Raw genomic sequence first — 27,539 nt, forward strand, 5'->3', positions numbered from 1 at the left:
TTGCCATGGCCCTTTCAGATCTGGTTTTCTCTTGGGATCTCCCATCCATCTTGCTTTTTAAAAACCTCTAATGTGATGAAATAAAGAAAATATTTACTACTCTCTGATTGAAATGTTCTCTCAGAGTCACCTGGATAAGTTTGTATTTTTTGACACCAAAACCTGGAAGACAACTTTTTCTTTCCGCTTTCTGACTAGTGTTACGTAGGACTGGATGTATTGATTATAAGCCTACTATCTTCTTTAATGGGAGGTAGGCACAGAAAGAAAAAGGTAATATCTTTATAAATACAGGAATCAGGAAATCAAGAAGTGATTCTGGGCAGAAAGATGTCAGAAGCTCAGGAAAGGATATGTGGTTACCTACGCAAAGTCTCAAGTAACAAATATAGGGTATCAGAATTAGAAGGCAGCTTGCTTTTTATTTCATTCTGAGCCAGCTGTTCAGTCCTTGCTCCATGCTCAGCATAAGAACTGGTCCTGCAGTATGAGTTCTGAGTTCAAAGGTTAGGACAAATCAGTAAATATGACTCTAATGCAAGAAAAAAAAGAACCATGCAACAAAATATCTTTTGACAGGATATTTCTCTATATTACAGCTTGTTGAGTCTTAGAGTTATGCAATATTAAAGGTAAAGATGTCCTTCAAAGCAAGAAATACAAGTGATGATTGAGTATGATGTATTAAGGGTTAAGGCTATGTGTTAAGTGCTTTATTTCCATTCAATCCTAACAATCAATTTGTGAGGTTGACATTATTATGCCTATCTGACAGAGGAAGAACCTGAAACTCAGATAATGTAAGTGATCTGCCCAAAGGTATTCAGCTCAAAGGTATTCAGTAAAAGTCTCAGATGAAAATCTGAGTGATTCAAAATCTAGAAGTTATGCTCTTATTTCCACCATATGGTTCCTCAGTATCTAAGACCTACAAACTTCAGAAACATTCCTACGCAGTCTTATTGTTATGCTGATGTGAGAAGTCACACAGCTTTAATTTAACATTCATTACATTTCTGGACAATATATGTCAACATTTCCTCTTAGAACTATGGGCAAGTCTTTCAGCATCTAGCAAAATGTGTTTGTAATCTCCCTGGATTCTGCTTATTTCTGGCCAGCAAAGCACAGTCCAAATTACATTGCTTTGGTTTCTAATTTAATGGGAAATTAAGCATCCATTTCTGGTACCTAAATTGTACCGACTCCGTTATTTATAGAGCTTACATGCAAAGTGTTTAACTGAAATATGGAAATAAAAATAGGAAATGGATGGGTGCCTGCTATTGAGTCTCATAAGTGATCCCTTAATATTATTAAGTCCAGTAGGTAACGAGTGTTAAACAATTTTAGAAATTTTAAAATAAAGATTTAATTTCCTTCAGTTAATGAGCTTCCAGTTTTTCTTTTGTGCTCCAAACATGTGCTTCTGGAAATAGTCAGGTCATCCATGCTTTATACATCATTCAGACATCCCTTGTAAATGGTGGTGCAATAAGGCTTCTTCCTTCTTCTCTCTCTTCTTCTCTCTCCCTCCCTCTCTTTCCTATTTTTCCTTCCCTCCCCTTCCCTCCCTCCCTCGCCTTCCCTCTCTCCCTCCCTCCCTCCTTTTTTTCTTCCTTCTTTCCCTCCCTCCCTCCTTCCTTCCTTCCTTCCTTCCTTCCTTCCTTCCTTCCTTCCTTCCTTCCTTCCTTCCTTCCTTCTTTCCTTCCTTCTTTCCTTCCCTCCTTCCCCCAAGCTCTCTTTCTCTTTTTTTCTTTTCCTTTAATGTGATGAATCAATGCTGTAATGCAAACACCGGAAATGGATTCTCAAAGTACACATGCTCAGCAGGGCAGAACTTTGTGAGCCTGTTTCAAAATTCCAGGAATAAAAGGAAATATAGATAATATGAATGCTGCTGCCTTTTGCTGAGGACATTCAAAATAGATGTTTGCTTATTTTTACAGGTTTATAAACACACGGAAAACAAAATTCCTTCTAACAGATTCAGAAGTGCAAAAAGGTATGTGGTAAGGGTTTGAGTGACTAAGACATAGATCTCCATGTAGCAGAGATGGTCTGATGTCTGATTTCACTATTTGTTTATTAAAAAGCAGTTGGGAGTTATAGACCTTATCTCTCTACCCCTTCATACCTTGTATTAGATCAGTCAATGTCCCATATGGTTCCAATCCTCTCTTCCCATGCAACGGCAGCTCTATATGTATCCCACCAAGCATATTATTTTCTAGATGTGACTATACCACTGCTAAACACTGAGTACACGCAAACATAAAGATGGGAGCAATGAACAATGAGGACTGCAGAAGGAGGAAGGGAGAAAGGGAGGGAGGGCTTAAGGACTGAGGGACTGCCAATTGGGTGCTGTGCTCACTGCCTTGAGTGACAGGATCATCCATACCACAAACCTCAGCATCATGCAGTGTTCCCATGTGACAGACCTGTACATGTACCCTCTGAATCTAAAATAAAAGTTGAAATTATTTTTGAAAAAGTTAGGCAAGACTTAGCAATGTTATCCCCATTGTATGGATTCTGAGTCTCAGAGTCTCAGTGACTTACAGCTGGAAAATGATAGGTCTAGAACCAGAATGTGAGCCCTCAGAAGCCAAGTCTATTGCTTGTGTCCTACACCATGCATGGCTCTACAGATGGTCAAAGTATTAGCAGACATGTGGAAGGAGTGTGACTGTTTGGCTGCTATTGGAGCAACATATTGTGATGAGCATGACATAATCATTGCTGAACTCCTAAGGAAGGCAATAAACTGTTTAAGAAAGGGTGGCATTAAACTATTTAGTCTATTTGCATAATGGCACAAAATGTGGTTACCCAGTACAGAAAAAAAAAAAAAGGAAAAGGAAAAAAAGTTGTGTCTTATGAATAAGCTCACAGGTTGAATATCAGTCTATCTCTGCCACTAACCACTTTCCTTTGAGACCCTGGATTGGTCTGCCTGTCATGTCCTAACAGGAGACAGATGGCAAATGGGGAGTTTCAGGAAGATATTATATTTAAAGTTACAGGAGGGTTAAGGAAAATCAACATTGGATATAAAACTCCTGAGATTAGCAACCTAGGTAAACTGCTGCTACCTTTAGTGTAATAGGAGAGAACAAGAACCCCATTAGATCTGACAAGGATGAGTGAGAGGAAAAAATATCCAACTTCTCTTTCTTCCTACCCTATGATCTCATTCCAATGACTCCTTTTGGCCAAACTTAACTGGAAGTCAGACGGTATGGAAGTTCACTGATGCAGTCTATAGATACCAGCTTCCTGTGATATGGAATGGGAAGGAGAAGGGTGGAATGTAGATCTGGAGAGAAAAACAGAAACAAAGTACAATTATTAATAATAATTTTATAAGATAGAATTAAAATGTCCATCTTTTTAAAAAATGTAATTGTATGGGAGATAATGACTACAAAGGGCTTACATAACCTTTTAATACATATAATTTGCAAAGCAGTTCTCTGACAAAGGAGGACACGGGCATTAATACGAAAATTTTCTGTATCCATATGGCATCATTATTTTGGGGGTGTTTTAAGATAATTTATCTATAATTGCACAACCTCTGTGGACTAGGGTTAGGGAGTAGTAGGCTTAGTTACCTAAAGACATTGAGGGTGGTAGAGGGCAGAAGCATTTCTTCATTACATTGGTAGTTCTTAGCTCTAGAGAATGAAGAAATGCTGTCTCAGTAGCAATAACTATGGCTTACAGAAATGTGTGAGGCTTGATTTTCTTATCAGAGCTTATAAAATCAATGAAACAGTTTTGTAATCACATTCAAGCAAAAATGAGGCACTCGAGTCATATAATAGTGTCTGGGAAGCCATATTCTTGTCCCTGGCTTTACCAGGCTGTGAGGACCAATAGTAAAGGGACGATCTCTATTTTTACAGCTGGAGGCACTGATTGCTTTTCAGTTTCACACAGATGGGAACATATTTTTAGCTTAAAAGAAGGAATTCTCTGAGGTTTTGAATTTTATTTTTCTGGATTTGTAAAGATAAAGGATTTGTGACATAGAGTTTTAATTATAGGTCTAAAGAACATTTAAAATAGCTCTCATCTAACTCCACCAGCTGCCTATTAATGTCCCAAGCTCACTAGATTGATATGATCACTGTTTGTATTTAAGAATGATGGGAAAATTGAAGGGACAGAGAAGAGAAGAGAGAGTGCTAGAGAGTACAGAAATAATACATTAACAATTTTAATAAAATTTAGAATTGATTCTTTCAGATTTAAGGGTTTATATGGGAAGAAAGAGCAGAGTGATTGATGCCAGTCAAAGGAAACACAGCAAAATATTCACTTCTAGGAGACACTACTCCTTCACTAACACACTCAACAAATATTTACTGAGCAACTTCTATGTGTCAAGCACTGTTCTAGATGCCAGAAATACGGAAAACAACAGACAAGATAAGTGTGCTCATCATGGGCAAGTGACATTTGAAAGATAGGCAGGAGCCAGCTCATAGAGGGTATGTAGATATGAGTAAGAAGTTTGAATTTTATTCTATGGCTGTAGTAACGTAGCATAGAGAATCTATTCTTCTACAAATTACAGATTGCCCTAACTTAACTGGTTTTTAAAAAAGAGATTTATTATCTCACATAATCAATTCCAAAGTAGGGTAACTCTAGAAATAGTTAACTTACTATCTCAATAATGTCCTCAAATACCCAGGTATTTTATACCTGTCTGTCTTGTAATCCTTAGTATGCTGCTTTCATCTGCATGATTGCAAGATACATATTTAAGTTTTACCCTGCAAACTGTAGATATGAAATTTTTTAGATAGATAAGAATGTATTAAGAGTGGATTTAATGGCAATAACTGAAATAACTTAAATATAAACAGCTTAAAGAGAGAAATGTAATTCTTTTTGTATAAAAAGAAGTATAGGTTAAGCAGTCTATGGTTATTATGGTGCTTCCTTGGTGTCGTCAGGAAGGTTCCTTCCAGCTCACTGCCCCATCATCCCTATGGCAAGAAACTCATTTTTAGAGACAAATATGGCTGCTGATGTTCTAGGTATTTTCTTCACTCCTTAAGAACAAAAATGTAATGAGGAAGGAAGAAAAGAGTTGTATTCCCTATCTTTTAAGAGGACTTCCCAGAAGTAACTCATAACATCTATTTAAATCTTTTTAGACAGAACTTAATTGTAATGCCACATTTATCACCAATGAAATCTGTGAAATATGGTTTTATGGTAGGACATCAATATGTCCAGCTAAAAATTAGAAATTTATTAACAGAGAATAAGAGAAAAATGAATATTATGGAGAAACAGGAAGTCTCTGACACCAAGAAGTATCTTCTTTTCCACATGTCTTAATTTGAATATAAAGAAACTTCCAGAAGCATCAAAAAAGATAGCTTAGTTATGTAGACTCTGAAGTTAAGAGAAAAAGTTTTGAAATAAGAAAGCAGTGGTTTTAAATTCCAGCTCTGCTATGTAGAAGTTTTGTAAGCTTCTATAAGATACTTTATCTCTCTGAGACTCAATTTGCTAATATGTAAAATAGGCATTCTAAGTTCATCAAGTTTTTAGGCATATTAAATGAAATCACATATTGCAACAAATGATGATAGTAATAATAATTAGGAACGATTTCAAAGGACAGCTGAATTTCACTATTAGGATCATCCTAGTGACCAATATAGTTCAGTAGTTAACTTGATCCTTTATACAAAGTGTCAATGATTCTGGATGAACTCTGTTACCAGATAGTGCACAGGGGCCTTTACTCATCAGACTCTCTGTAGGCCATGTATATGAGTATCAGAACTTGGTCTTTGGTGTCATAGAAGATATAAATCCTTTCTTTGGTTTTATAATTTGCCATTTTCCATCAAGGAGGACTCTGGGAACTTTTAGAATTGTCTTAAGTTGGGAACTCAACTGCAAAATATAAACTATCTTAACATATGGTATGGAGTACAACTAATGCTAAAGCTCCAAAAGGAAGATGAAAATCCAAAGGAACTAAAAATACTCTTTAAAAACCTTTTTTAGTGTAGCTGCTTCTTTGTTCAACCAGCTGTTACTAACCCCACAGGGCATTTTTCACATAGGGCTATGATTTTTTTTCTTATGATTTAATTCTTATACCTCAAACTGAATTGTGGTGCAATATTTTTATAATTCTACTACTGAGAGAGGGATATGAAATAATTAAAAGACTGAAGGAAGATTTAAGAAGATTTGTGAATACCCAAATCAAAGTATGGTAGTAAGTCAGGGAAAGCTAGAAAGAGCCAAGAAAATCATGATATGAACAATAAACATATTCTTGATGGAGAATAGCTGCAGAACTAGCAAATTAAGATGTGCACAGCCTGAAGAATATTAAATAACCTCAGCTCCCCATCTCATTAGCTTGGGATCTTGGCCTCAGCATAGCTACCTAATGTCTTTGAACATCAATACCCTCATTTCTAAAACAGAAATGATAATAGCAATGCCTACTGCATTGTACGATTGTAAGGGTTAACTGAGACAATGTGTTGCCTTGCACACATAGCCTATGACGTATTTAATGATTATTATTATAATTTACTTTTTAATAAAAAGTTCATATTTGTGAAAAATGCAATATAGAAAAAGATGAAGTGGAGAAAAAAATTATCTTCAGCATGTACTGTATAAGAAAGAAATCTTGTAGTCATAGGCCCATCCTCAAATGAGTTAACTTTCTTTTGATTCCCAAAACAAACTGCCTAATATTATTCAGTTTCCAAAAAGAAGAAAATCCTGTCATATGTTGCTACATGAATTAAACTTTAAAACATTATGCAAAGTGAAACAAGCCAATCACACAAAACAAATAGGGCATTATTCCACTTATATGAAATATCTAAAGCAATTAAACTCATAGAGGCAGAAAGTAGAATGTGATTGCCAGGGGCTGATGGGATAATAGGAAGTGGTTCAATGTGTATGGAGTTTCAGCCATGAAGTTATAAAAGTTCTAAAAATCTATTGCATAATAAACAGTATACATATAGTTAACAATATTGTAATGTACACTTAAAATTATTAAGAGGATAAGTTTTTATATGTGCCTTTCTCCATAATAAAAATCAAGACAATTCTGACACACACTATAACATAAATGAACCTTGAAGACATGTGCTAAGTGAAATAAGTTAGTCACAGAAGGGCACATATTGTGTCATTCCACTTATATGATGTACCTAGAGGTCAAATTCATAGAGATAGGAAGTAGAATGGTGGCTGCCAGGGGTAGAGGGAGGGAGGAATGTGGAGTTATTGTTTAATGGGTATAGAGTTTCAGTTTGGGAAGATGAAAGTTCTGGAGACAAGTGGTTGTGATGGTTGTGCAAGAATGTGAACGTGCTTAATATCATTGAACTCCACACTTAAAAATGGTTAAAATGGTATATTTTATGTTACACATAGTTTACCACAGTAACAAAAGACACTGCCTTTCCTGTGTTGTAATTGACTAGTGTGTCTTCATGGTTGAGTTGAACTCTTGGTAGCATGGCCAACTAAGTGCTTAAACAGCTACTGTATTCAAGGGTCCATGGAAGAATGGACCCCATTTCCCTGTGCAATGTGTGATACTCTGTGCACCATGCGAGAAATAACCTTTGCTTAGATAAAATTTGCTAAAAAAGGACTCTGCCTGATTTGACCTCTATAAGCACAAGAACCAAGGATGTTTTTCCTTCTAGAAAAACAACTAATGAGGATTCTTAAACTCAGAACTTTAAGAAGGTGGCAAAAAGATTTGTTGAGCATGTGGTATGGTTAGGGTATGTTTTGAATGTCTCCACCAAAACTTATGTTGAAATTAGATCCCCAATGTGGCAGTGTTGGGAGGTAAAGCCTAGTGGGAGATGTTTGGGTCATGGGGGAGGATCCCTCATGAATGGCTTGGTGATGTTCTCTAGGTAGTGAGTTGGTTCTTGCTCTCACAAGACTGGATTAGTTCTTTCAGGAATGGATTAGTTCCTGCCAGAGTGGGTTGTTATAAAGCCAGGATGCCCCTCGGGTTTTCCTCTTTTCAGACATATCTGCTTCCTTTTTGATCTTCTTCACCATGTTGTGACAAAGCACAAAAGCCCTTGCCAGAAGCCAGGGCTACACCTTGAGTTTTTCTCAGCATGGAGAACTGTGAGCTAAATAAATCTCTTTTCTTTATAAACTACCCAGTTTCAGATACTCTTTTATAGCAACATAAAGCAGGCTAAGACAGCATGTTTCAAAATATTCTTTTAGACCATAACAAGTTTGTAACATACGTTTAGATATGGCATTTTTAAAGATTATTTTAGGAGTCCTTAGACTAATTTACAATTCTTCCCCAGTAAAGAATTATTGTCAATTTTTCAATAGAGGGGCAAAGTAGATTGTTCTTACTCAGATTTTATTCTTTTCCAGACTCTGTGCCACATTGTTCTATCCCATGAAATTTGCCTAGTGTGTCACCTATTGCTTCCAGGCCATTATTTATGAGTTCTTAAACTTAGGTATCTTGAAGTTAGGTACACAGTTGACTAAAGTAGAGTTAGATTGTTACTGAGACTCCTGAATAAAGTTGCAAAGGACTAAATTATTAGTGAAAATGAAAATTTAAAAACAGCTATGTGTTGTAAAGGCAGATGACATAACACTCTTCTATTTCAGCATAGGCTTTAGTAGATAAATTTTTTTTGCAATTATAGACCTGTCCTCAATGGATGTAGGGTTCAAACTGATCCTTTCTCTGGGGTCAAGAAACTAAGAAATTAAAGTGTTCAAGGATAATAGGAACCCAAGAAACTTGGAATAATGAAATGCAAACCATTTTTGGGGATCAAACCCTCAACACAGGCCACCCACAATTTTATACAGTAATTCTGATTGAAGAAGCATCCCTCTTGAAAACCGGCACAAGACAAGGATGCCCTCTCTTGCCACTCCTATTTAACATAGTATTGGAAGTTCTGGCCAGGGCAATCAGGCAAGAGAAAGAAATAAAGTGTATTCAAATAGGAAGGGAGGAAGCCAAAATGTCTTCATTTGTAGATGATGTATGCTATATCTAGAAAACCCATTCGTCTCAGCTCAAAAGCTTCTTAAGCTGGTAAAGAACTTCGGCAAAGTCTCAGGATACAAAATCAATGTGCAGAAGTCACAGGCATTCTTTTATAACAAAAGGCAAGCAGAGAGCCAAATTACAAATGAACTCCCATTCACAATTCCTACAAAGATAATAAAATATCTAGGAATACAGTTAACAAGGGAAGTGAAGGATCTCTTCAAGAAGAACTGCAAACCTCTGTTCAAGGAAACCAGTGAGGACCCAAACAAATAGAAAAGTATTGAATGCTCATGGATAGGAAAAATCAATATCATGAAAATGGCCATACTGACCAAAGTAATTTATAGATTCAATGCTATTCCCATTAAACTACCACTGACATTCTTCATAGAATTAAAAAAAAATCATTTTAAAATTTATATGGGACCAAAAAGGAACCTGTATAGCCAAGACAATACTAAGCAAAAAGAACAAAGCTGGAGGCATCACCTAATGGGTGTCAAACTAACAGACTTCAAACTATTCTATAAGTCTACAGTAACCAAAACAGCATGGTGCTGGTACAAAAACAGACACATAGAACACTGGAACAGAATAGAGAACTCAGAAATAAGATTGCACATCTGCAAGCATCTGAACTTTGACAAACCTGACAAAAACAAGCAATGAGGAAAGGATTTCCTATTTAATAGATGGTGCTGAGAGAACTGACTATCCATTTGCAGAAAATTGAAACTGGATCCCTTCCTCACACCTTATACAAAAATTAACTCAAGATAGATTAAAGACTTAAATGTAAAACCCAAAACTATAAAAACCTTAGAAGAAAATCTAGGCAATGCCATTCAGGACATAGGCACAGGCAAAGATTTCATGATTAATAACAGCAAAAAACAAAACAAAACAAACAAACAAAAACTATCAAAACAGTGAACAGGCAACCTATAGAGTGGGACAAAATCTTTGCAATCTATCCATCTGACAAAGGTCTAATATCCAGAATCTATAAGGAACTCAAACAAATTTACAAGAAAAAGAATAAACAGCCCCATTAAAAAGTGGGCAAAGGACACGAACAGATACCTCTCAAAAGAAGACATTCATGCAGCCAACAAACATGAAAAAAGCTCAACATCATTGATCATTAGAGAAATACAAATCAAAACCACAATGAGATACCATCTCAGGCTGTTAGAATGAGCATTATTAAAAGTCAAGCAACAACAGATTCTGGCAAGACTAGGGAGAAATAGGAATGCTTTTACACTGTTAGTGTGAATGTAAATTAGTCCAGCCATTGTGGAAGATGGTGTGGCAATTCCTCAAAGGTCTAGAACCAGAAATACCATTTGACCCAACAATCCCATTACTGGGTATATACCCAAAGGAATACAAATCATTCTATTTCAAAGATACATGTATGTATATATTCATTGCAGCACTATTCACAATAGCAAAGACATGCAATCAACTCAAATGCCCGTCAATGATAGACTGGATAAAGAAAATGTAGTACATATACAACATGAAATACTATTTAGCCATAGAAAGGAATGAGATCACGTCCTTTGCAGGGATATTGATGAAGCTGGAAATCATCATCATCAGCAAACTAATGCAAGAACAGAAAACCAAACCCTGCATGTTCTCACTTATAAGTGGGAGCTGAACGATGAGATCACTTAGACCCAGGGAGAGGAACAACACACATTGGGGCCTGTTGGGAGGTAATGTGGGGAGGAGAGTATTAGGAAAAATAGTTAATCCATGCTGGGCTTAATACCTAGGTGATGTGTTGATAAGCGCAGCAAACCACCATGGTACACGTCTACCTATGTAATAAACTGGCACATTCTGCACATGTACTGCAGAACTAAAAATAAACATTAAAACGAACAAACAACAACAACAACAAAATTCTAATGGAGTATAAGGATATAATTGAAAATTATAAAATAAATGGTGCAGTATAAAACAAGCCATCATGAGTGAGTGACAATAAAAACAACAAAGAGCACAATTAAACTTGAAAATATTCCAAATAAACTAAGCTCTGCTTAAAACAGAAAAGTAGTAAAATAAAAATAAAAGATGGGGGTTTTATGCTCAGTAATGGTACAGCAGTTATGACAAGATAAATTATCCCCCAGACAATAACTGTAAACTGGAGATATGTCTTAAATATAAAGACACAGAAAATTGAGAATAAAAGGATGAAAAAAGACATATCATGCAAATAATAAGCATGAGAAGGCTAATGAATCAAAATATTGTAGATACTACAGAGTTCTACCAGAGACAAAGAGTGATATTTGGATATTTCATAGGTAAAACGTTGAATTAATAAGAAAGACATAACAATCATAAATCGTCATGCATCTAAAAGGTTTCAAAACATATGAAGCAAAAATTGACAGAATAAAAGAGAGAAATATATAAATCCATTATCATAGTTGGAGATTTTAAAAATTCTCTCAGAAATTGATAAAACAACTAGGCAGAAATAAGTAAAGACATAATATCTGAAAAATAATGTTGAATATTGACCAGAATGATCTAATTGACATTTACAGTATATTACACACAATAAATGCAAACTAGACATTCTTTTCAAGTGAACATTGTGATTTCAACAATGTAGACCATTTGCTGGGCTAGTACAGTGCAGTGTATTCTCTCATCATAATGGAATTAAATTAGTACCAATAAGAACAAGTTATCTAGAAACCTCAATAGTTTTTCTGGCTTAAACCTGGCTACTAATTAGGACCACATGAGTGTATTAGTTATCTATGCTTGTATAAAAAAATTACTCTAGGCTGGGTGCAGTAGCTCACGCCTGTAATCCCAGCACTTTGGGAGGCTGAGGTGGGTGGATCACTTGAGGTCAGGAGTTCGAGACCAGCCTGGTCAAGATGGTGAAACCCTGCCTCTATTAAAAATACAAAAAACTAGCTGGGTGTGGTGGCTCACACCTGTAATCCCAGCTACTGGGGAGGCTGAGAAAGGAGAATTGCTTGAACCCAGGAGCCGGAGGTTGCAGTGAACTGAGATTGTGCCATTGTACTCCAGCCTGGGTGACAGAGTGAGACTTTGTCTCAAAAAAACAAAAAACCAACCAAACAAACAAAAAACAAAAACAAAACAAAACAAAACCCTAAAACTTAGCACCTCGAAACAACAGGCATTTGTTTTGCCACAGAATTTCTGAGGGCCAGGAATCTGGGAGAAGTTTAGCTAGATGATTCTGGCTCAGATCTCTCATGAAGTTGCAACCAAGATGTAGAACAGGGCTGCAATCATCCAGAATCCACTTGCAAGCTCACTCACAAGGCTGGTGACAAGAGGCCTTAGTTCCTTATCACATGGACCTCTCATAGAGCTGCTCATGACATGGCAATTGGCTTCCTCAAAGCAAATTATCTGAGAAAGAGAGAGAACAATTAAAATGAACACTGAAGTGTCTTTTACAACTTAAACATATTATCACTTCTGTACTACTTCATTGATTACATGGAGAGCCCTGGTACAACACGGAAGTGGAGGAGCCAAAAACGGTGCAGTACCAATAGCTGGGGTTCATTTGGGTATCAGCTTGGAGGCCAGCTACTACAACAAACTTTAAAAACATACTGAGACCCTGGTTCAATCCCAGAACAATTAGCTCAAAATTTTTGTGAACTGGGGACCAGGTATATTTTTTCCTCCTCATCTCCCAAAATAATTCTCATGTGCAGGGTTGAGAAATATTGTGGCAGAGGAAATCCATGCTGAATAATCAAGGACTATCTATGCATCAAGATTTAGGTAAATGAAATGAAATGCTATTCCACAAGATCAGAAAGGAGTCATACAAGGAACATAGATTAACATATTAACTAATCAAACAGAATTTAATAAACATAGGGATTTTAAAAACATATTCATAAAAATGTCCATAACATCACTGAATATTTGCACTCCATGAGCAGCTAGTACTTTTAAAGCTCCCTAAGTTATTCCAATGAACAGCCAAGTTTGACAACCAATTCTTTACATAATGCTTGTTACCAGGCCCATTTTCTTGCTACCCGATTTGTTGCTAGGGTACCTCTCATTCTGAAAAGATGGTGTTACTTAACTGGCCATGCTGAGAAATAATAAAGCTGAGGTTAGAAGCCTCGTTTCAACCCTAGTGAGAAGAGATAGAACAGCGCATGTTCCAGGGAAGCTTTTCAAACATTTGTGACACTAAAACTGAAGGTAGATGATAGGAGACTGTTTTTCCTTTCAGTCTCATGCTTATCTTTGAAAAATTTCCCTTAGATCCAGATCTCAGAAGCACAAAGCAGATTGAAGTCATTTGGTTGGAGAATATTTTCAACTGCAAGATCTTCATTATATTTAAAAGTTCAGCCAATCTTCATTTTAGGCATCTCTATGTTTAGAAAGTACATAGAATGTGAACATCCTTTGCAAGAATGAATTCTCAATTGTATGAACAGGAACAAAAAGTTTTTGAAGATGTTTTTAAAAATTTTATCTCCAATGAGCCTAGAAAACACACTCAAACAAAAGAAATGAATTGACATTTGACTCTGACACTTTAAATTGTATTTGTGATCTACCGATGTAGACATGGCTATGGATATAGATTACAGAGATTTAAATGCTGCAGAGGAGACAGCATTTTATATTAGAAATATAAAACTTTTTAGCATCAGAAATGTAGATTTAATTGGGGCTCTTCTGATAATTTCTTGTGCAAATATGAACACTTTATTTTAACCACCCTGGAACTCAGTTGCCGATTTCATACAACCATGAGTGAAACTTCCTCATTTCTAAGTTCTCTTTCAGGTTCTACTATTTATAGATGGTGATTTAAAGGTGCTGCTCCTTGAAGGCTATGGGTAATTTCATAGTGTCAGGTTCAGTTTAAGGAGAGAAAGCTTCACAAATGAAAACGAAAACTTATGGAGCAGTAGGAATGGGATAAACCTCGTGACCCAGATGCTCCTATCACTAGCCTTTCTGCTAGTATTTTCAAAAGCAGAATTTTTAGTAAAATTTATTGAAATACAACTTCCTCTAGAAGTTAGCTAAAATATGACTGATAATGAAAATCCAGTGTCCTCTAAACAAAACCAGCGTATACACACATTAATTTGTTTTTAAAAAATAAAAGAGCAGAAGTGATTATTTACATCACAGAAGAATTAGTTGTTCTTATAAAGTGATTCTTTTGGGAATGTTAATGGCAACTGATAAGTGATTTGCCTTTTCCTAATTTTATATAGAATTTTGTATAATTTTCAAATTATGACTAAATTTTAAGACCAAATCTGTTGTAAGAAGTAAGAAGTAGTTCTATATTTGAGACACTTATGAGCCCCACTGTTGATCTGTACATTTCCTTAGGGCATTGGAGCTTCAGGGAAGCCAATATATAATATTTGCACAAGGGTCTGCAAGGTCAAAGGACTTGGTTTGTTATGGAGGATTTGCTAACTGTCCAAAGAAATTTGTTTCAATGCTGCAGTTCAGACATATCAACTGACCTTACTAAGTTAATATTTACCAAGGATTAATAGCTTGATTCTTCAAACTGAAATTCCAGAGACTGGCTGTTAAAAAAAAAGTATTTTGGGGCCCAGGCCATTGGATGTAAATTTCTATCAGTTTCCAGGTGGCATTTCAAGGTAGAAAATTATATTTTCTCTGGAGCATGAATTAGAAAGAAATGGTCTAGCTGTCTGTTTAAATCAATTAAAAATGTCTAGAAACTAGTTAAATCATAAGTTTCCACCATCACTACTTCCTTCAAGAATGGTTGCTGTTTTTCCAAGCTGCTTTTGTGTTTACTTTCAAAGGCCTGTCCCAGTGTGGACTATAGATAGGTGATGTGGCAAGAGATAAAATAAGGACCTTCTCCAAAATAAGGACCCTGTTCAAGGCCATTGGAAAAATTGTCACTTTTGTTAGAGGATAAAGAGGACAATGAAGAAGAATGCTGCAGATTACCTAAAGCTGATACCTTTAAGTAATTATTTTCCCCCTAAATCTCAGCTGTTCTATAAAGTCCTTGAAATTTATCTTTTTTCAAAAAGAACACAATTTTTTGTATCCTCTGCTTGATGATTCTGGAACATCGATACATATGAGAATGGCATTTCTGTGCAATGATAAAATTGTAAATTATTTCTGCCTTTTATCCTTTCTTTTATCCTTCTTTGATTTCATGATGATAGATATCATTTATTCTGCTATCAATGTGTCCATCATTAATTATTTTCTTTGTTGTTTTCCTGCCAGATTATTCTTTCTATTTTGATACTGAAAAATGAACAAACTCAAGGAACTACTCTTATGTAGGGGAAGATTAGAAGCAGCATTTTTATTGAAACATGCACTAGGTATAATCATGTTTATATCTAGAAGGAAACGTATCTAAATCTAAATGTTAATAGTAATTATCTATAAATTGTGAGAGAAATTTAAATTCTACTTTCTTCTTTTTAGTATTTCCCCAAATTTATATATTGACACTGTGTTTATAATAAAAAAACAGATATTTTGATTTAATATCACATTCTACTGGTTTTGAATCTAAGCTTGCCAGTACAAGGTAGATGTCATCTTGCTTACATTACCTATAAATGATCTTGATTAAAACACCTCTCTGAGTATCAGTTTCTTCACTTGTAAAATACCTCCTTCATAGAACTGGGAGAATTAAATACAATAAGTTGAGTGCCTGGAACATAGAGAGTGATTTAAAAAATCAGCCTACTTTTTAGAAATTTAACGTTAGTTGAGAAAAAGAGTTAAAATACGAAAATGCCCAGGTTTAAAATAGTGACTTTGGAAAAATTACATTGGTTATTTGTTTGTTTCTTAGAGTTGATTTCTCCCGTTTATGTTTCGTACTGTGTTCCAGAAAGCTTGGCTTATGAATAAGTGGGATATACTGTACCCCACTGAGCTGTGATCTTTCAGAGCTAGGAGGGAACTTCAGAAATCTTTAAGCCTACAACATTTATTTCATAGTTGAAATACTGAGAGGACAATTTATATCTAACAGCAACTTTGTTTCCAGTGTGCTCTCCAAGAGTAGATCATCTCTTAACTTTTACCAGTAAATTTGGGATTATTTGCTATCATCTTCATAGGATTCCTGGACCCCTAGGCTTTAGACTAGTGGCTAAAATGGAGAAGAAAAAGCTGGAGAGAGAAAAGTCAGGAGAGATGAAAGAAGTGCTAGAGAAAAGCAATGTTAAGGCTTCAACCCAACAGCAAGTCCACGGTGACATCATTTATCTTCTAAAATAAGTTTTAACCACGGTTGAAGAAAATATTTACCCTTGCAGACGGAAAAGCTTTTCCATGCAATTTTGTAAACTGTGGGACTATGCAAAACAGTTATTTCCTCACTGATACATTGGAGGTTCCTTATTTCAGGAGAATTTGCATGCCTTTTGTCTGGTCAGTGCTGCATAGGACGCTGCAGAACTCCCTGGGTTACATTTTGGGAGGAGGCAGTGCTGTAAGAAAAGCAACTGTTTATCAGGAGCCTTGGTTGGGATTGTGTCCCTTAAGTTATTAGTGCTAAAGGCAGAGAGAAGTGTGATAGTTAGAACAAGAAGGCATTTCTATGCAGTCTTTCGTTTTTCAACTCAACTCCCCTCTTGCTCTTAATTTAAGTAATAAAGCCCATGGAAATATTTGTATTTCTTAGACAAACAAGATTTTTCCCCCCTTGGGCAACCTTTCTTACAAATACACTAATTTGGGGGAAAGAGGAGTGAGAGAGTTCCTTTCAACTTATGAAGAAGTGTTAATTATTCCTTTGACAAGACTTCTAACTCTTAGGAAACAGCTCTCCTTTTAGAAAGCTCTTTCTGTCTGTTGCTGTTATCTAGAAGCAGCCACCTGGTTGGAGGGGAGAGTTTAATTCTTTCCTTAATAGTGATTTAGTTTTGAAAGATCTAAAATATGCAAACACAATAGTTGAGCCTATGATCTACCTGTCTTACCTTGTATATCCCATTTGGCCCTTCCTTTTAGAATTTTTCGTTCAGTTTCCATGTTACGGATTTCAGCTTGACATTTTTCTCCACCTAAAATTGTCTTATAACAGATGTATAAAAATTATAAAAGGAGATACTGTTAGAAAGGCCAGGGCATAAGAACCTCAATGTGCACAGATAAACCAATTGAAGAAAATTACAAATTAATCAATCAATATGAAGACAAGCAGTTAATAGGAGTAGTGGTTCAGTCATTCACTTGGACATTTATTTATGCCACCATTTAATATTTGAGTATGTACTACAGACAAGAATCATGCTAACAATTATTGATAGCATGACAAGAAGCATTAGACTTTGTCTTCCCAGAGGTTATTTTCAAACACAAAAATTATTAGAGAGAATTCCTATTTTAGTTTGGAGTTTGGACATTAGTAATGGCTGTTCCTCTCCATTGCTGTGTGTACTTGGACTGGTCACTTTGTCATTCTGTGCCACAGTTTCCTCACCTGTCAAACAGGGGGCCTGAGTGTGATCTAGAATAGTTTTCCTTAAAGTGTGGTTCAGTGCCTATGTGCAGACAGTTCAGTTCTGTTCATGACAAGTTTAATGCAGAACTTAAGAGCAGGCATTGAGAAATGTTCAACTCAATTTTACAAGGTGATCCTCCATCTGTAGAATCTCATAAACATTGTGGGTTTGAGCTTTGGAGTATTTGTTTTATTATTTCATTTTTCTACTAATTTTTATTGTACTTTAAAAAGTGTCCATTCATTATGAATTTAAAGATAAAAATTGGGCTTTTATCACAGACAAATGGTCCAAGGATAATATTTATAAAGAAAAGGTGTTGTGGCCAAGACTGTTCTTATTGGAGAGTCAAAATATAAGTTAGTATATTAAAGGCACTGAACAGTTGTACAGCAAACAAACCTATAGAATCTAGCATTTCCCAGACATAGTGTACTATCCATAGTCTACCACATTATTTTTACCATGCCATGACATATCTACACTTCAAACCATTGAAACGTTGAAATCTATGTGATTTCATGATCAATAATCTCTTTAAGAATTGATAGGACTCTTTAGACACACACTATAACACCTGTACCTCAGGAAACATAGTTACCTGAACTTTGGGGTTTATCTGTGAAAATTAGATCGATCATTATTATGTCTTGGAGTTATATAGTTTTTATGTAGTTTGTATTGCTATAACCCAAGAGATTTTCTATAACCATGCCTTAAAAAATACAGGCAGAGCATTCATAAGTCCAGGCAGAAATGTATAAATATAGCCTATTCCTAAGATAAGGAGAAGAATGTTTTCCTTGATGTTTACTTGAAGCCATTTCTTCTCACAGTTTTTTCTCAAATGTTATTAAAAATCCACTCACATCTTGTCTTGCTGATTTTTTCAGAGGGGAGGCAGTGAGGCACATTTCTTTATTTCAGTTGGTGCAGCTACAATGACTAGATATTAAAGGATGCCCTTTTAGAGAAGAAAGGTCATTTTTGACACAGAAAGGAAATGAGTGTCTACAGATCGGGTACTGGCCTGATCCTATGCCTGCCCAGTCAATGCTAGCAATTAGCAGAAAGCATTTTGGCCTCCTAGCGGAGAAAAAAAATAGAAGGAAAATATAAATTAAAATGTTTAATGTATTTCTTGAGACTTGATTATTTTTAACTTTTTAATCCTTCAAAGTGTTAGTCCCCTCCTCCTCCAAAATGTTATGAACTTTTGGCAATTCTTATTTGATTGTTATTCCAGTGGAAGTGAAGCAGAAAGTCACGCTATCACATGGTTTCTTTATATAAATTGACTTTTGTTTGTTTGTTTTTCAAAACTATCTAAGTCTGCAACTCCAAAATGTGATTCTCTCTGCGGAGGAGAATTATGGATAACTTTAGTTTTCTTCTTTATACTTTTTCTGTATTTTTATTTTGCATAAGTGTCATAAAATATATGTAAAAAGAATCTCAGATTCTATAGATGTGTAAAAGTCAAGGAAAATGTCTTCCTAAAGGCTCAGATGGACAGGTTTTGGATATTGAAAATTTTTATTAAATTGGACCTGAAGTTTAGATTTCTTCTTAAAATTCCTTCTTCAAAGTGTGAGTCATGGTAGCATTTGTAGTAACATGACCTTGCTGACATGCCACATTTAATTAGCCTCAAATTGTGATGTTTTATTTCAGGCTAACTATGGAGGCATTTCCACAGCTGAGGAAGGTGCCACTTCCTTCTGGCTCCTGATCCCAGTCTACTGGGGGCAGTTCCTCTTCCTTGGTTCAAGATTTGTCTCAAACAGAGACTTCGCTCAAAAGGAAATACAGATGGGCCAACAATTAGTGACTTTGATCAATGTGAAAACCCAGAGCAGATGATTCAGTGCAAATGATCCACTCAAGGGCCAGGATTGGCTTATTTATCAGGCCCCTCCAACTAGAGTCTAGATCAGGGCTGCCCGGAGTAATAAAGCGCACGTGCAAAGCACTGCCGCAACTTGCCACGCAGCGTCTTCCAGTACAAACCTGGAGGACAGACACTCCCTAACTGCCAGTAGTCACATGCCCTCCAGGTTGAAGAGGGTGGCTTCTCTTCTCTAAGGCTGGTTTTTACCACTTTAGAGTGGCCATTGACTTTTCTATCAAAGTCAGGCCTTGGCTGTGAGGAGTCATATCACATGCTTGCCCCTGCCTCTGTATGACACTGAATTGGGGAATAAAACTATCCTGCTTTTGCTACTAGATTCTCAAGAACTGTGTCTGGGAAATACAGGATTTGCACCTAATAATACCCTGACATTCTGCTCTCTACAAATAAGCAGTAAAATAAATAGCAAAAATGTGTTTAAATGCTACCTGATAATAGGGAAAGGACTTTGAGGGATTTTAATAGAAGCAGTGACTTCATCTATATATGAACCATTCCAAGAAAATGCATTTGAAGCAGGCAACAGCACATATGCCCTGAAAGGGCTGCTTTATTTAGATTCCACATGTCACTTTTCAGGATGGAAAGGCACTCATCTCTGGAAAGTCTTTTTGGGTAAATATGAAAACTAATACAACTAATTATGTTTTGAGTCTTTTTCTCTTTCACGTATATGCACACTTTTTATTATACTCCTTCTAATAATTTATTTATAATTTTTCTCCACTAGGTAATCAACTCCTTGGGAACTGGAAGCCTTTGTCATCTTTGTTTGGTTAAGAACATTGTCCTGAAGAAAGTAGGTGCTCAAATACATGACATAACAGCCAATGCTTTTTGCTATGTCAATAGTGACATGACAGCCTATACTTTGTGTGATTTTATGGTGCCATTTAGTATGTCACATGGATAATTTCTTCGAATCTATTTAAGTTAGGTGATATTGCTACACAAATTATACTGATAGAGATACTGAGGTGTGAAATGGTCACGTGAGTTAAGTCACATGCTGACATATAACAGGACAGCTAGCCCACACATAATGGGCACATCTTATCACTAGCCTACAATTTTTTTTTGTACTTATTCAAAAGAAAAAGAAAGCTTCTCTACAAACTTTTTTTTTGGCAGGGGAGGAGGGTCACTTGCAATAGTAAGATTTCAGAGGTCACATGAGCAGGCTAGGGAATCAAACAATCCTGAGGTTGAATTCTAGCTTGTTGATTTGCAAACTGTAAAACTTAGCTTCTCTGAGCATCAGCTCATTGAGCTTTCAAGGGATAATGAATCCTATATGCTTTTGTCTTTCTATATTGATTCTGGTATAAATAATATGTATATTTTAGATAGAAAAGACATAGAATCAACATTTCTGGAAGCTTTAATTTTATCTATTAATAACTCTATTTTATTTATTTACTAATAAATACATAATTAGTAATCAAAATTAATGTTTTATTAACACTGATTAATATTTATTCATAAATAAAATGCATTTTGTTTATCAATAAAATAACTCATGTTTTTAGTGTGTCAACTCATTCTTTTTTCAGGACACTTGCTGAAGGAAGGCTAATCTATTCAAATTTTTAATATGATTTTATACAGGGTAACAATGAGTTTTAGATTTGTATATCAAACATGAGCTTATATCCCTAAAGCTCTCCTATGAGCAGAATAAATGTTTAAATAAGTGAAATTCTTAAGTGTGCATTCGGATTTCTAAAAGAGGCTTCCTTCCCCCACTGCCTCTTTCCTAAGATCTGGCTGTATTCTCAACCCTTGCCTTTGTTAGATATGCGGCAGGTGACCTCCTTCCTCTCGAAGTCCATGCTTCACCGCATTCCCCATTTCGGACTGTTGCCTCCCCTATTTCCGTATTTCAAAATCGAAATCTGGTAGCCCAAGTTATCACTCAACCATTTTTTATTGCTTTTTAAAAATCAGCTGTTGAAATAACTGAATGCTAAAAAGTTGGTCGGTTGCCAAAAACAGCATTAGGAATAGGATTTGGAGAGGTCATTAGACCACCTCTGTTAGTTATTCACTCAGACATCGTCTTGGAACCAGAAAACCATTGCATTCAGAACAGCACTTATAAAAGCAATCCATTGACCTCCGTTTCTACTTTTCTGCCCTATTAATGTTGAAGCTTTTTCTGTGTGATTATGTGATGAAACTTGGTTCTTATCTCAGTGACAAATGCAATGGCGTGTTAACAGGGAAAGCTTCAACAGTCTATTTAAGAAATAGGCCAGAATTTAACGACATCTAAAGTTCAGATTTGTGTTTTTAGAAGCTTTTTCATAGAAGCAGGCACCGAGCAGTATCACAGAATCAACATTTGTACAGAGTTATGTCTCAGGTCTCCAGTCTAACCTTGAAATTGGTGAACAAATTATGCTCCATTGGCCTTTTCCAGCTTTAAGATGTTACTGAGGCCACTAACCGATTAGCCAAACTTACTCTTTTTTTCTGTGTCCAGGAGACCCTAGTATGGTAAATAGTCTTAAATCAAGCTCTCAATATTTTGTATCCATGAAGTCTTGTAAAATTTTATTCATTCTTTTACCTTTTGGTTTTAAACATTAAATAGTGAGGTGAGAAGTATTATCTATTTTTCTATTTTCTGAAATAGTTCAGGCAAGATTGTGCTTGTTTCGTATATATTTAGTAGAATCCATCCACAAAGTCATCTGGGCTAGTTGTTTTCACAAAGAAGATTTTCTTTCATAAGAGACTCAATTCTTTTAATGGATATATGACTACTTACATATTCTGTTTCCTCCAGTCTCTATTTTATCTATAGTTTCAAATTCAAGTTTTTTATAGCTGCCTAAGTGTTCCTGTTAGTATCTTTGCAATGTTTTTATGAACTATTGTGCTGTTCTTTTTATGATTCCTAAACTGACCATTTATGTCTTATCTTTTTTGTTCTTGGTCAGGCTTGCCAGGAGTTTTATCAATTATTTCAGTCTAAGTTTTAAAGATACAACTTTCAGCTTTGTTTTTCCTATTGTATATCTGTTTCGTATTTCTTTAAACAGGATTTACAACTATTCCTACACTTAACAAATAAATTTCTATTGTTATTATTATTTACTTACTTTAGTCTCTCTGGGTTTAATTTACTAGTTTTCTAAATTCTCAAGATGGTGCATAGATAGCTGGTTTTCAGTGTTTCTTAGTTTTGAATATATACATCTAAGGATAAAACTGTTCCTTTGTACATGGTCTCAGTTGCATTCCACACATTTTGATACTTGGTATTTTCACCTGGTATTTTCATTACTATCAGTTCGAACATTTTTGACCATCAGTTTTCTTCTTTGACCAAAGGGTTATTTAAATGTGTGTTGAATAATTTTCTAACATTTTGAAGTTCTTCAATTATCTTTTGTTACCTATTTTTAGCTGAATTTTACTGTGGTCACAGAATATCTGACCAAAACCTGTGTAATTTCAATCTGTGTGGATCTATATCATATGAATTCTTTGAAATGTATTGAGACTTACTTTATGGTCCAACATATGGTCAACCTTGGTAATACTCTATAAACTTGAAAAGTATGAACATTCTTTGTGTGGTAAAAAGTTTACATGTTAATTTGATGAATTTGTTAATAAGTTGCTAAATTTCTATCTTTATTGTTTTTTTTCCACTTGTGCTACCACTTACTGAGAACAATTTTTCAAAATTACATAGTGATTGTTCATTCATCTATTTTTTCTATCAATTTTTGTTTCATAGATATTGAGCCCAAATTATTAAGTGCAAAAATTTTTAATTGTTATACTTTCCTAGTATTTGACCTTTCATTGTTAAATATCACTGTTATTTCTAATACTAGTTTATGCTGTAAAGTAAATTTGTCATATCAGTATAGCAACTGATAATCATTATTTTTTAAGTGGAATATTTATTCCTCATTTATTGTGTTTGGGCTTAGTAAGCCTATTATCTTAATATTCACTTTTTATTTATCTCTTGTGCTTTAAGTTTTATTTTCCCTATTGCTTTATTTTTGATAATTTTTCTGTTTCTATTATGCTCACTTTCTTAGCTTATTTTTTTTTTTTTTTTTACCATTTTTAGGTGGTTACTATGGAGATTTTGACATATGTTCTTGATTTATTAAGGTTTCATAAAATCAGTAATTTTATCATCTTCCAGAAAGTACAAGGATCATAGAACTATTTAATTCCTTTGACTCAGCTACCTACCAGCTTGTGTGCTATTATTGCATGCAATCTAATTCTAAATATTAAACCCCACAAGATATTTTATTATTATATTTATAGTCAATATTCTTTTTGTTTTCACTACATATTTACCCATTTCTTTGGTCTTTATTTCTTCTGGCATAACTTTGCTCAAATTGGGGATAAATAGTGTTATGCTTGAATAATATGTTTAATGTTTTTAGTATGGTATTGATTATAAAAACTCCATGGTCCTGCTTGTCTAAAAATTTCTTCAAATATCTTGTATTTTAAAAGATATATTTGCTGATATAGAATTCTAGAGTGGCAGATATTATTGCTCTCTATTTTGAAGATATTCTACTATCTTTTGGCTTTCATTGTTTCTGTTCACATCACTCTTCTTATTGCTTCTTTGTAGGCAATACGTTCTGTTGTTTTCCTGGCTGCTTTAAAGAGAATTTGTATGTCTTTAATTTTCTGCACTTTTCCTATACTGCAATTAGGTAAACATCTTTTGGTCATTTCTCATTTGAAAGCCTATTGAGGTTCATAGCACCTACTGAATCTGTTAACTGATAGCTTTTGTGAGTTTTGAGGTTATTCATCAATATCTCTTTAAATATTTATTCTGCCTTCCTCTATTATCTTTCTGAAGCCCCAATTGACTCGTTGCGACAACTTCTCTCTGTGCATCATATGCCCTTTAAACTCACTTCTATATTTCCTAAACTTTTTTCTTATCGTACTTCAGGCTAGGTAATTTTTCAGTCATATCTTCCAATTTACTAACTCTTTTTTCTGAGTCCAATATACTGTTAAACACATCCTATGAGCTCTAAATTTGTATCTGTATTTTTATTTAGTTATATGCTATTTATTTATTTATTATTTTAATGTTCAGTTTTCTTTTGAAATTCTCCACTTACTATTTAATTCTTTGAACATATTAAGTATAGTTCTGTGTTTTTATGAAGTATATGCTTTATGATTTTAATATGTGTATTTTGGGTGGGTCTAGTTCTAATATTTATTGTCCTTTGGTTTCTGGTCAATTTTGTGTACGTGTAAAATTCACTATTTTTGACTAGGTGCTGAACATTGCATGTCAAAAATTGTAGCAATAACTTGAAGTTACATATGATATTATTTTCCTTAAGAAATAATTTATTTTTCTTCTTGTAGACAGCTAAGCTAGAGAAAAATTGGAGCCAAATCTGGGATTTAAATCTTTTAAATAGGGCTTTTGGTCCACATGAGAGTTTGTCTATCTGCTGTACATTATAAATTACAGTGGATCCCCACAGAGGATATGTCTCAGGACCCCTAGTGAATGCCTGAAACCACGGATAGTACTGGGCCCTATATATACGCGAATGTTTTCCTGCATATACATTCCTATGATAACATTTAATTTATAAATTAGGTACAGTAAGATATTATCAATAACTAATAATAACATAGAGCAATTATAACAATACTCAGAATGGCGCACAATTTGAAGGTTATAAATGTTTATTTGTTTATGAATATCTTTATTTCTGGAATTTTCCATTTAATATTTTCTGACCATGGTTAACTGTGAGTAACTAAAACTGTAGAAAGTGAAAACACAGATAAGGGGAATGTAGCCCATCAGAATCTCATTTTGAAATGTGGAATATTAGCCAGGGATCTTTCTCCTTCATGATTCCTGAACTTTTTCTTTTCTCATCTAGCTTCATAAGACTAATGAAAACTCTGCTCAGATTTTCCGGTTTTTTATTCACTACTTTTGCTTTCAGAATCCGTAATTACCCAGCAGGTAAGTGATATTGTAAGTGCCTAAATACTTTTCTTGGTTTCCCTATTTTTACAGTTCATGGCCTGAAAATTCTTACTTCCTTGATAATTCTCCAATAACTTAAATCAGAGGTTTTGTACATTTTGGACAGAGTCTGTAGTCCTAATCATCCTGTTCATCCACTGCTGGCAACAGAAATGAACAAATATACATTTTGAAGTAAAATAACAAAATGAAAATCTACAAATTCACCACCTTGCTTAAATTTTTACTAGTGTAATTGAGTCCACCTGTGTCCTCCCTACCTCTTCTAATCATCCAGAATTAATTGCAGTCCTGAATCCCTTTGCTTAAAAATTATCTTACTATTTATGTTTACATCCCTAAGCAATACACTGTTTGGTTTGCTTGCCTTGAACTTTATAAAAATACATACTTTTTCTAGTCTTCTGAGACTTGCCTTTTTTCCTCAATATTGTGGTTTTGAGATTTATCCATGTTATTGTGAATAGCTGTAATTCATTTATTCTTTCTTCTATACATATATTCTATTATCTATTTTGTTTTCAGTGGGCATTTTTGAGTTTTATCTTTTTCTCAATTACAAACAAGTTGCTGTGGATATTCTTGTGCATGACTCATAGTGACAATAGCCAACAGATTCTCTAAGGTATACAAATACGAATGAAATGTTTGTGTAAGAGACTGTGTACATTTTCTACTTTTCTAGATAATGCCTGGTTGTTTTATATAGTTGGTATATCAATGTGCACACTCACAAACAATTGCTTATGGGTTCCCTTTGATTCATGTACTCACTAATATTGATATTGACAAACTACTAAATATTTGCCAAGATATTGCAAAATTATAGTCATTGTGGTCTTAATTTACATTTCTTAATTACTAATGAGATTCAACAACTATTTATATATTGGTTCATCATTCATGTTTATTTCTCTGTGAAATACCTGTTCTTAATTTACCTTTTTGCCTGTTTTACTTTAAATAATTGATTTCCAGGAATTACTTATATATTTGGAATGCTACTGCTTTATCAAGTATGTGTATTGTAAATATCTTCTAGTTTGTTACTTCTTTTCACATTGTTTTCTGATGTATTTTGATAAAAGGAAATTGTTAATATTTGGAATCAATCACCCACCAAAAATTAAAAGTCAGGCAAATTGTAACTTGAATAAGAAAATTTCAAACTGTAACATTTAAAACAAATCTCTATTAATATTAAGATGTACACTTTTGTTATAAAAGATTTTAAAATATTTTTTGTTGCGTCTATTTGATTCTTCTCTCTTTTCTTCATTAGTCTTGCTAGTGGTCTATCAATTTTGTTGATCTTTTCAAAAAACCAGCTCCTGGATTCATTGATTTTGAACAGACACTTCTCAAAAGAAGACATTCATATAGCCAACAGACACATGAAAAAATGCTCATCATCACTCGCCATCAGAGAAATGCAAATGAAAACCACAATGAGATACCATCTCACACCAGTTAGAATGGCAATCACTAAAAAATCAGGAAGCAACAGGTGCTGGAGAGGATGTGGAGAAATAGGAACACTTTTACACTGTTGGTGGGACTGTAAACTAGTTCAACCATAGTGGAAAACAGTGTGGCGATTCCTCAAGGATCTAGAAGTAGAAATACCATTTGACCCAGCCATCCCATTACTGGGGATATAACCAAAGGATTATAAGTCATGCTGCTATAAAGACATGTGCACACATATGTTTACTGTGGCACTATTCACAATGGCAAAGACTTGGAATCAACCCATATGTCCATCAGTGACAGGCTGGATTAAGAAAATGTGGCACATATACACCATGGAATACTATGCAGCCATAAAAAAGGATGAGTTTGTGTCCTTTGCAGGGACATGGATGCAGCTGGAAACCATCATTCTCAGCAAACTATCACAAGAACAGAAAACCAAACACCACATGTTCTCACTCATAGTTGGGAATTGAACAATGAGATCACTTGGACACAGGA

The 27,539-nt window shown here is 34.9% G+C and overlaps 1 long non-coding RNA gene across 1 annotated transcript in view; it reads right to left on the reverse strand.

Annotated features, from left to right (window-relative positions):
• Positions 1-1,692: 1,692 nt before the first annotated feature.
• The window catches only part of LOC144331169 (uncharacterized), a 338,119-nt gene continuing 312,272 nt past the window's right edge, over positions 1,693-27,539 (reverse strand). The window contains exon 5 of the long non-coding RNA XR_013398123.1: positions 1,693-3,322. This is a non-coding gene — a long non-coding RNA (uncharacterized LOC144331169). The remainder of the gene's footprint in view (positions 3,323-27,539) is intronic.

Source organism: Macaca mulatta, chromosome 9, assembly GCF_049350105.2.
Source record: "Macaca mulatta isolate MMU2019108-1 chromosome 9, T2T-MMU8v2.0, whole genome shotgun sequence".
NCBI classification, from domain to species: Eukaryota; Metazoa; Chordata; class Mammalia; order Primates; family Cercopithecidae; genus Macaca; species Macaca mulatta.